The following is a 12,067-nucleotide window of genomic DNA, read 5'->3' as shown; positions in this document are numbered from 1 at the left end:
CAAATTCATCTCTTCCATCGTAAAATTACTGATTCTCATCCATACCTTTTTTCTACATATACTAATGTAAGGTATTTCTATACTAATAGAATAAAATACATTTTAGATAATAGAATCTCACTCATAAGTGATTTTTGATGTCGAAAGAACAGAATCACTCAATACTTTCTAATAAAAGAACAAAACCTGTTCTAAAAAAAAAACAATAATAGTTCAGAAAAAGACAATATGACGCAATGTAGTAGCCTAAACACTTTTTGCTCCAGCAAAGGCTAACAGACCTTTCTACATATATTTGGTTATAAAGAACTTGGACTAGTACCTTAGTTGATGATAAAATGTCAAGAAGCCATAGCATCACTGCATAAATGTATAGACCGATATAAGCAACTGTAGTTTGAACTTTATTTTCTGCAGATTACTTTTAATACATAATAGTAGTTTTGTGTATTACATATAGCCAATACCTGAACATTTTCCAAAAGCTACAACTATTACAACTATTAGCCCCCAATTACTAATAATATTCTAACTGAGATTGTGTCATTTCACTTATAAGTAATTGTTTGGTGGTAGCTACTGATCTTTCTTGCTTACTTAAAATAAAATAAAAATAAATAGTATGACAAATTCAAATTTATCTGTAAATTAAAGCTATTACTAGTTTACTCTAAACAACACATATCTCTTGACATATCATTATCACTGTGAATGAAAACTCTTCACAATAATTTGTTTATTTGTCTTCATTTCAGCAAATTGCTTCTCTAAAAGAAAAGAGAAAATACAACACAGTGTACCCAATCAAATATAATACCAAAGTAATTATGTTCACTAGAACAATGCATCTGATGGATTATGTGTAAATGGCATATTTGACTTTAATCCTCATATCCCTGTAGAACTGCAATGAAATGTTTTGTTTGTCTAATGATTATGATTTTTTTCTTAGAAATTGACTGATAATAATAAACAACTAAATATAAGAATAAAGTACCCTAATCAAAATAATAATGAATAAAGAATAAAATATCTAATGAAATCAGTAACCAGATTTATATACACCTCTCATAACCATTCAGTATTACCTTGTTTCATTTTATACATGAGAAGTATTCATTAAGTGGATATTTTCATTACATACTGACACAATACGGTAGCAATGAATAACAAATGGATTTGCAATAACTAACCATACTCCTCATTGCAGTGCATAATTTAATTCCCTTTTCAATGCCATAAAAAGGCAATGGTCCATAATCATCTATGGTGGCATTCAAGCTCATACAATATAAAATGTACTTCACACTATCAATATCTGGCATTTACTATGCTACTCTGTAAAAGGGTTATTTTACCTAACAGTAAAACATTTTCCACCATTCTTTTTTTCTTCTTTATCAATATATTAATATATTCAACCAAAATTTTCTAATTCTTTAATATCCTTATTAGTACATATTAATTAAATTCTTTACTCATTTACCAAAAGTGCTTCCACAACAAAATACTATTCCCAATACTGTATAGGATCGCATATATGAATGGGGCTAGACCATTACGGCAGTAAATGACAGTGTCTATTAACTGTTGCATATGTTATGGACTTAATGAAACATTACCATCATTACAGTTACTAAATATGTCATTTCCAATTCCAGTTACACAGTAGTGCTTTAAAAGAACATGATTGTTTTCCCATTAGTTTTTTTTTCATAAAACATTGTTGTGAACATGGAACTGCTAAAAAAAAAAGTGAAAGTGCTTTTGCCACAAAATTTAAGGTTATTATGTCAATTCACTTTTTCACTGATTACTGTCTAGATATCACCACAAAAGTTACTGCTACCTAACATAAAACTGTTACTGATCCACTTGTTAAAAACAACGAATATCTGCCACACAAAAAACAAGACCACGCAACCTTGATATGGTAGATTAAAAGAAAATACAACTACCACTTCGTCTTACGATGTTACAGATTCACTATTGTACAATGAGGATAATAGGCACAAATTAATAATACTTTCAGGTATGATCTGCCTCAACGATGCAACAATGTTATGGTACATAAAAAAAAAAAATGCCATACGAGTGCCAGTCCTATTTGGGTCCTACTCACCCTGTGCCAGAACATCAGCGACGAAATCACTCCAACTTCCACACCATGGCCTTCCCAGCCAAGGAGGAAGGGGGGAAACGAGAGAAATAAGTTTCCAGCGAGCAAAGGCGTTCCAGCTGTCACCTCACGTCGCGGAGGAAAAGGCAGTCAATGCAGGCGGACGAGAAGGAACCCCGAAGGAGGAGAAGGAGGAGCAGGAGCACGAGTCGGTTCTTCGGAGAAGGATTTCTCTCACTCCTATCTGCCCTCGTCTTGGTGGCGATGCTCCTCTTACTGGCCACGTCCTTCTCATAGAGGATGGATCCGTTGGATGTCCTCACTCACTCACTCAGAGGGAGGGAGGGAAGGCTCTGCTGAGGTCCCTTGGCTTTGGCCCGAGACGAGGAGCAGCGCGCATGGCCGTGACGTCACTCCTGTCACCTTTGGGTGTTGGTGCTCGGCCATTATTGCGTCACCAAGTCGCAGGTGCGTGGGCGTCTCCCCGCGATGCTGTGTCGATGGGTAGTAGGACAGTACCCTCAATTACTAACTAATGAACGATGTTCTTACTATATGAGGAAGTTCGTATAAAAGGGAGAGTCTGAAGAAACAGTCCTTGAATCATCCAGTCGCAAGTGCGTGGGCGTCTTCCCCCGGTAAAGTACTCGGAGAAGTTAGGACACACAATCCATCATTATTTTTTATGAGATTTCTTAAAAAGTACGTTACAGTAAGAAGCAAAATATGGCTGTCCAGAGATCCAGTGCCGGAAATCCGAGAATACAGCGCGGTATTTATAAACATCGCACTTTGAAAAGTAGAGTTGTACTACTAGAAGACTTTCATAAACGCTTCAATAACCTCTAAGTGAAGTAAGAGTGATGCGTTCACAGAGATACTTGTCTGAGAAACCTATAAACAACATTACTGCGCCTCCTTCCTTAGCATTGATCGTAAAGCTGACCGCCAGCTGTGACATGAAACAGGACTGACGCTCTGTACAACTCGTTTAGTGTTAGTAGTGTCATTATGTACGTTCCAGGATATTTTATGCAGCGAAGGCCGCTCTATAAATACACATTCTGAAAGGTCATCCAAATGGCTGTGTTCACCTATCCATAATCAATATGCCTCTTGTTTCCTCCTGTTTGCCTTTACATTATCTCATTTCATCTCCCTTGTCGCTAAATGTAATTACAAGAAACCAATCCAAGGACATCATTTCAAATAGAGTCTCCCTTTAATTTTAGATACAAAGAGAAAATGGCGACAATGAAAGAATAGACCGAGCACAGTGCTTTAATACAATATCGATGTTATACATATTGTGCTCTTCCCTTTGTTACTCGCCATATGTTCCCTAATCCCTTTGCGCCATTCTCCTCTCTCTGTATATCTTTCCTTTCCTTCTTCCTCTCTTCGTCCCCTGTTTTGCTCACGGAGATACTTCCGTGTTTGTCTTCAGTGTGTATATTTTACTTCTTTTTGGCCTGCAGATTTTATACATATATCACTGTGTTCTTGAGTGTTGCTTTTATTAATTTCACAACCGTGCTTTACTAATTCTTTTACCCCTTCTCATTCACTTTTTGTCGTTATTTTAGGAATTTCATTCACTTCCCTTTCTTATTCTCTTACCAATATGACCACATTAATTCACTCGTTCATTATTATCCTTTATTTTCAGTCACTGCACCCAATTCGCTTACCCATTCTCATTCACTTTCTCACTCGGTCATTCTTTCATACACTTTAATTATCTTTCTCACTCAGCCATACATTCTTTAATCCACTCAATAACTTTCTCGCTCGTACTTTCATCTATTCTCGTTATTTTCATTCGCTGCACTCTTACTTTATCTCTCGTTCGCATGGCTTCTTTCCCTCAGCTCTCTCTCTCTCTCTCTCTCTCTCTCTCTCTCTCTCTCTCTCTCTCTCTCTCTCTCTCTCTCTCTCTCTCTCTCTCTCTCTCTCTCTCTCTCTCACTCTCTCTCTCTCTCTCTCCACGCAATGAATCATTTACGCATACATCCATTTACGCGGCCATGCCCCTCCTCATTCACTCACTGTCTCATTCTGTCGTCATATCTGTCATATTTTCCGTCACCAAATCCTCTTACCAGCATGGCCTCCCACAATGTCTCTACTTATTCGTGTTACGGCAAGTGTTTTGCATGTGCAATCTCCCTCTTGCTCGTTCTGATTTACACATTAGCTGAATTAAGCATCACTGAATAGAAACCAATTTGAGAATAAAAAGTAAGGTCTTTGCGTTGTCTGTTTGAGGTGAAATATCGCCAAACTATACAACACGTAATTGGCCAATATATCAAGGCCTGGAATAACGTGCTGCAGTAGGATTCTGCAAACTTATCAATAAATCCTGTAATTCAAGGAGTGAAATATATGTAATACACTTTATCGCAACTATTGTGTCTAAATAACTCATATAAAGATAAAAATAATAGAGATGATGATAACGCTAATAATTATTATATTTATTATAATCATAATTACAATGAAATGATAATGGTAATTATAATAATAACTGCTTGTAAGAATAGGCATACTGTTAATAATCATAAAGAAAAGAAATGCATAATTGATAATGCTTAGTATAATTATAGTGATCAGCATATTCACAAAACAATCCTGTTATCTGCCTCGTCGATGCCTTTTCGATAGTTACAAATTTACAGAACTATTTTTTTTATTTTTAGATTTCATTATACAAATATACACGTGTGTGTGGGTGGGTGTGGGTGAGTGTGGGTGTGCACGCGTGCGCATATTTACACACGCGCACACACAAACACACACACACACACACACACACACACACACACACACACACACACACACAAATATATATATACTTATATATATATATATATACATACATATATATTATGTATTCATCATTTTTAAACAACTTGTATTACAAAACACTTGCACATATTCAGAAAAGCCTAGTCTTGAAAAATAAAATTAATAGTCCTGGTACCTTTTAAAAATATCATTGTTAAGAAAATGAAAAAAGAGAAAATGCTTAAATTTGATTAATATTAAACTAGGACCTTGGTGAGCGCCGATGCATTATAAAGGAATTACGCGAAGGAAAACTTAGAAAGAAAGAAGAGAAAAGGATAAAGAGGAGAAAGTAACACTTAAAGAAGTGGAGTTAATTGTTAAGTAAGGAGGGAATGTATTAAGTAAAAGTAAATTTTAAGGATGAACAAAAATAATACGGTGAGAAAGAAGCAGATAGAGAAGGAAAAGAAAAGGAGAAGGGGGAGAAAAAAAAAGAGATAAAGAGGAAGAAAAACACGGGGAAGAAACTGATTTTTAAAATGAGGAAGACCAATACATGAAATCATTTTATCTACGCATTACGTTACCATGTCCTTAATACGACTCACAAAGGAAATCATTCACCTTTCAATTCTACATAACAATTCTCGGTGTTGTTTGAATTCTAATGAAAATGTAATATTGAAAGGTCAAGTAATATCTTGAAGCGTTGTATTCATTTTTATTCATATTTTTCATATATTTATTACGATGAAATCTGCTGATTTTTATTTTCTTACACTTTTGGCAGTCGATGAAGATGCAGATCGTTATTAATTCATGTCAGTTACATATCTATTTTACTTTTGAAACTTCTGCTTTAATGTAGTGCCTTCTGTTAGCGAACGTTGAATCATTCTGGTTTTATTAATTAATGTTACGAAATGAGTCACTTTTGGATTTTCCTGATTTTTTTCTTGTCAGGGATCGTTCACCCTTTTCTCGCGGCAAAGAAAATAGTTTTCATTGTAAACATCAGTTATATATAATTTATAACCTTTCTTGAATAAACCAGTTACCATTTTAAAACTCCATTGGTCACTGTTAATATATCTTATTTATCATTGCATTCACTGCTAGTTACTAGAACACTTGCGACTATTAGATATTTGCATTAAGGATTTTTCCATCGTTTTTCATCATTTGGTATCATTTTCTGGTCATGTACAGTACAGTCGTGCTCTTGTACATATGTACGTAGCACGTAAACACAGACTAACACACACACACACACATACACACACACATACACACACACATACACACACATACACACACACACACACACACACACAAACAAACACACACACACACACCAATATATATATATATATATATATATATATATATATATATATATATTCATATATGTATGTATGTATGTATTATATATATATATATTTGTGTGTGTATATATATATGTATACATATATATGTATACATATACACACATGCGTGTATTCGTATATATGTACATATACACATATACATATGTATGTATTCATATATGTATATATATGCACACACATATGAATAAGTAGATTTATATATATATATATATATATATATGTGTGTGTGTGTGTGTGTGTATGTATATTCACATATATGTATTTATATTCACACTATATATATATGTATATGTATATATTATATATATATATACATATGTATGTGTGTGTGTGTATTCATATGTATATGTATATATGTGTGTATGTATATATATGTATATACATATATATATGCACACACACAAATATAAGTAAATTATTTATATATATATGTATATGTTTATATATTCATATATATATATATATTCACACACACACACATATATATGAATAAGTAAATTATTTATATATGTATATATATGAATATATATATATATGTATATATACATATATATGCATATATACATACCTACATATATATACATACATGCATACATGTATATGTCCGTGTGCCTATATATACTTATACATATATATACATATATGTGTGTATATATGTATATATATACATACACAGACTGCTGCGATAGCCCAGTGGTTAGAGCACTGGACTCCGACCCTCATGGTCCCGAGTTCAATTCCCCGTCGCGGCGGTCGTAAAAATGCCTGCGCTCTGACTGCTCGCTAGAGCCTTGAGAAGTCAAACGCAGGTGTCGTAGGGGAAGTCACCACCGTGGCACAAGTGTTAGAGCGCCGAAGGGCAGTTGATTAGGAAGGGCGCCCAATCAGGCAAGGGTGGCACTGCCATATAACCTCTCAATAGTGAATTGAGAGAGGCCTATGTCCTGCAGGGGAATGAATGGCTATGTTAAAAAAATAGTGTGTGTGTATATATATATATGTATATATATATATATATATATATATATATATGTGTGTGTGTGTGTGTGTGTGTGTGTGCATATTTATACAGATATATCTATACATACATACACACACACACACAGACACACACACACACACACACACATGTGTGTGAGTGTGTGTGTTTGTAGGTCTGTATGTACACATGTATGTATGTCTATGTACATATATTTTTTATTATATATGTATATATATATATATATGTGTGTGTGTGTGTGTGTGTGTGTGTGTGTGTGTGTACCTATAGATAAATAAACGATTAAATAAGTAAATTAATAGTTGTGTGTGTGCGTGTGTAAACATATACATATATATATATATATATATATATATATATATATATATATATATATATATATATATATATACTGTATATATGTGTGGTATGTGTGTATGTATGTTTGTCTGCACACACACACACACTTAAACTTATATATATATATATATATATATATATATATATATATGTGTGTGTGTGTGTGTGTGTGTGTACATACATACATATATATATATATATATATATATATATATATATATGTGTGTGTGTGTGTATATACATACATATGTACACACATACATACATCTCTCTCTATATATATGTGTGTGTGTGTGTGTGTGTGTGTGTGTGTGTGTGTGTGTGTGTGTGTGTGTGTGCACTGACACAGACACACTATGGTGTGTGCGTTCAGGCTTGCTCCCAGGTCATCTTATTGTGTTCATTTATTCATGTGTAATCTTCAACAATAAAGAGTCAAGCCATATTAACCTATCATTGCATCCACCAACCAATTGCATTAAGACAATGACAGCCTCTTACAATTGGTGACAGCAAATTGTAGGCGCATCCTTTCAACTCGCAACAGGAACAATCACATCTCTGAATGCCGCTTGACCAACGCTTCCTGTGATACAATTTCAAATAATTAGAGTACACGCTTTGGGCCCTTTAATTTCTCATTGCCTCTCTCCTTCTCCCATTAATGTGTTAAGCCGTATAAATTGTATACACAGTCATTCTCACATTCGTTTTGCTGGGTAAAACTGTTGAGCGCAGAAACTTTTGTGACTTTGACCTCAGGTCGCTTTACTACAAAAAGATGCGGTATTGACTATCTCTGGTCAACAAACATGAAATATCGTTTATAAACTAATTAATTTCTCTCGTTTTCAGAAATGTATATTGTTTTAACTATAACAAATTCAATGTGATTTTCTTTCAACCTGAAGAGTAACTCTTTGTGATTTTGTATAGTTTTTTCACAAAATTCTATTTACTCAATCTCTTTCGTTGATTGACTGTCAGAAACTCACTCGTTGCTGTATGGTGCGGAGATAGCGTTCTCGTCTACCAATCATGCTGACCTGCGTTCAAATCCCCCCGCCGCTAGCGCCCTCTAACAGAAACCTAGATGACAGTTATAGCTGACCTAGGATAACCCTTTAGTTTGCCTCCAGAACTGACCGAGTCAAGATCACCACCAGCCTCCGGTCCCCCACGGAGGCCTAGCCGGACACAACACATCGTATCGTGTTCATATATTCGTGTGTACTCTTCACCAGTAAGGAGCCAAGCCGTACCAACCTATCACTGCATGCGCCAGTCCCTGGTATTGTGGCTCTCACAGCCTGTTACCAACTCACGAAAGACCAGGTCGAGGACCGTCTACGAGATGTGTTCAGTAAAATATTTCAAACGGACGCCTGGTAATTTTATACACACACACACACACACACACACACACACACACACACACACACACATATATATATATATATATATATATATATATATATATATATATACAGACATACACCCAAGTGCGCGCGCGTGTGCAATGCATATACAAGTTACATTTTTTTAAAACTCCGTTATCTTATCTTTCGGTGGGCTTTGTTTTTCCAGAAAAGGATCAAGTCAACAGACACCATACGATAATGTTCCTTGTTTGCAAAGGATGTTCATCTGGTGGTTGTTCCACCTTTCCTTTCAGCAGCCGCCTGATTGTTTGCTTGTATGCTTTGTTCAGTTGCGTGAACCCTACAGTGGAAAATGTTCATGATAAAAGAGGTAAAATAGGCGACCATACTATACTTATACCTTTAAATATACTCAAGGGCGTTTCAAAGCAAGAGCTGATACACACACATATATACATGTATGTGTGTGTGTGTGCGTGTGTGCGTGCGTGCGTATGCCTATTTCATCATCATCATTTTGAGGCTAACGACGGCAGGGGCGCATAGCCGCATCCACCTTTCGATTCCACCTACGAGGGTCCCTCATGGCGAGCCGCTAGGCAGGGGCCCGACCCATCTCTAGTTCCTCACGACAGGTTTGATCGATCTGCCCAAGCCACGACCTTCTCGGTCGTCCCACAGGCCTCCTCCACCCAGGGTTGTCTCAGACAGAGACAACCTGATGGGCAGGATCATCCTGTGGGAGTCGAGCCAAGTGGCCATATAGCCTGAGTTGGTGATCACGGATTGTGCAAGTAACAGGTCCTGTACCGGTCTTACGGTGCAGCCGTTGGTTGGACACATGATCCCGCCAACTATACCCCATGATTCCAGAGCACAAGATAGTGTCCAGGTTTCACTACCCTAGAGTAAAACTGGCAGTATCAAGGCCTTGAAAACACGTAACTTGCTCCTTCTGCACAGGTACCAGCATCTCCAAATACTCTTGTCAAGAGATTTCATGACCCCTGCTGCCAGGCCAATCCGTCTACTTATCGTATAATAATTGTCCAATTATTTAACAGAAATGTCAGTAAATATTATACGACTTCATTTAAGTATTTCTAGTCCATATTTCCCTGTCTTATCAAACAGACAGCTTAAGATAGCACCGCCACCACTCCCTCTTGAAAGAGAAGGGAGAAACTCTTTATAAAAATGTGAGGAAAGATATAAACAATTAGTTAGATTATTCTTATTTACTAACAAATAGGTAACTTATATATATTGTCCAATATATCTACTCCTGTAGATACCACACCTGCTCAACGAGTCACTATTGTCACAATCACTACTGATAATGTATATCCCTTACCAATACGGCAAGTCCCAGGTTCATCGCACAAGAAATCTGCGACCTGTCTTCCCTCGTGTCTCGCTGGTATCTGACCCCCCCTGAGGCACTCTGCCTCAGGCCGGTCCCACAATGTCACTAACGTTCGTGGTTTTCCATGTCGTTTCGTATTCATTACGACATCCTGACTTCCTGGTCTGACAGCCCAGAGTCGTGAACTGCACTACCGAGGTATATAAAGCTCTCTGTGACTTCGATGTTTTCACCGCAGGCACATACCGACTGCACAGGGTCTCCTAACAGGCCCCCAAAATCCTGGATCTTGGTCTAGGTCCAGTAGACCTCTAGCCCCAGGGGCTTTGCTTCATTATTAAATGCATCAAGAGCCGCCACTAGGGTTTCCAGAGATTCAGAGAGAATGGCAACATCATCAGCAAAGTCAAGGTCTGTAACCTTGATATTGCCCAGAATTATTCCAAAGTGACTTTGGACAGTAGCTCTACTCAGTATCCAATCCGTGCAAGTGTTGAAAAGTGTTGGTGCAAGAACACGGCCTTGCCTCACACCTGAACTAACAGGGAAGAAGCTCGACAGGCCCCCACCACACTTTACAGCACTTTCAGTGCCTGTGTACAGGTTTGCTATTAGTCCAATAATCCTTGTTGGAATTCCTCTTGGCTTCAGGATCTCCCAGAGTGATTTGCGATGCACCGTGTCAAACACCTTCTTGAGGTCGATGTAGGCTGCGAGCAGCCCACGTCCGAACTAACGACAGTGCTCTACAATGACTCGAAGCGCCAGGATGCGGTCTATTGTGAACTTACCAGGAGAGAATCCAGATTGCTCCGGTCTTTCGTGCCTCAACAGGTGGTCTTTGATACGTCTCAGTAGGATGTGCGCGAGTACCTTGCCTGGTGCACTGAGTAGTGTAATGCCTCGGTGATTGCTGCAGTCTCAGCGATCCCCTTTCCCCTTCCAGAGAGGGATGACCACAACCCTCAGCAGGTCAGGGGGAAAGGTACCAGTTTGCCAGATGGCAGACAGGACTGCATGCAAGCCCCTTGCCATAGGTTCTCCACCAGCCTTTAGCAATTCAGCTGGGATGCCATGGACACCTGCTGCTTTACCACTCTTCAGTTTGGAGATCGCCCCCCTGATTTCAGTCAGGGAGTGTGGATCCTCACTGATGGGTGGGTCTGGCAGAGGAATCTTAACATTACCCGCATCCATGTTAACTGTTGGTGGATCAAATTTATGCAACTGCTCAAAATACTCAGCCCAACACACACGCACCCCATCAGGATCTGAGATTATCTGGCCACTTGCTGAGCGGACTGCAGTCGTCTGTGAGGAGGGCTTGGAGTTCAGCTTTCTCAGGGCTTGGTAGGCAGGACGAAGGTCATTTACTAAGAAATGGCTTTCGACCTCCTCTGCAAGATTACTGATAAACTGTTCCTTATCCCTTCTCAACAGTGACCTAGTCCTGCGCACCAGAGAACGGTGCAAGTTGCGATCCCCTGACAATCGAGCCACGCGACAAGCATCTGTGGCTTCCAGTGTCTCCTACAAGATGGAATTCTGTCTTGCTCTTGTGCGTTCACCAATGGATTCCTGAGCTGCATCAAGCGTTTCACGCTTGTAGGTATCCCACATAAGAACAGGATCTGTCAGGCCTTCGAGTGCTGTGAGACGACCAGAAATAGCCTCAATCTG

General features: G+C 38.0%; 1 protein-coding gene across 1 annotated transcript in view; it reads right to left on the bottom strand.

The window, feature by feature from the left end:
* Positions 1–2,552, bottom strand: part of LOC125033254 (peptidyl-glycine alpha-amidating monooxygenase B-like) — a 52,918-nt gene extending 50,366 nt beyond the window's left edge. Inside the window, exon 1 of the mRNA XM_047624637.1 lies at positions 2,123–2,552. The gene's annotated coding sequence lies outside the window, so the exon portion shown is untranslated. The remainder of the gene's footprint in view (positions 1–2,122) is intronic.
* Positions 2,553–12,067: the final 9,515 nt, after the last annotated feature.

Source organism: Penaeus chinensis, chromosome 16, assembly GCF_019202785.1.
Source record: "Penaeus chinensis breed Huanghai No. 1 chromosome 16, ASM1920278v2, whole genome shotgun sequence".
NCBI lineage: Eukaryota > Metazoa > Arthropoda > Malacostraca > Decapoda > Penaeidae > Penaeus > Penaeus chinensis.
This window is presented reverse-complemented; position numbering and strand designations above follow the sequence as displayed.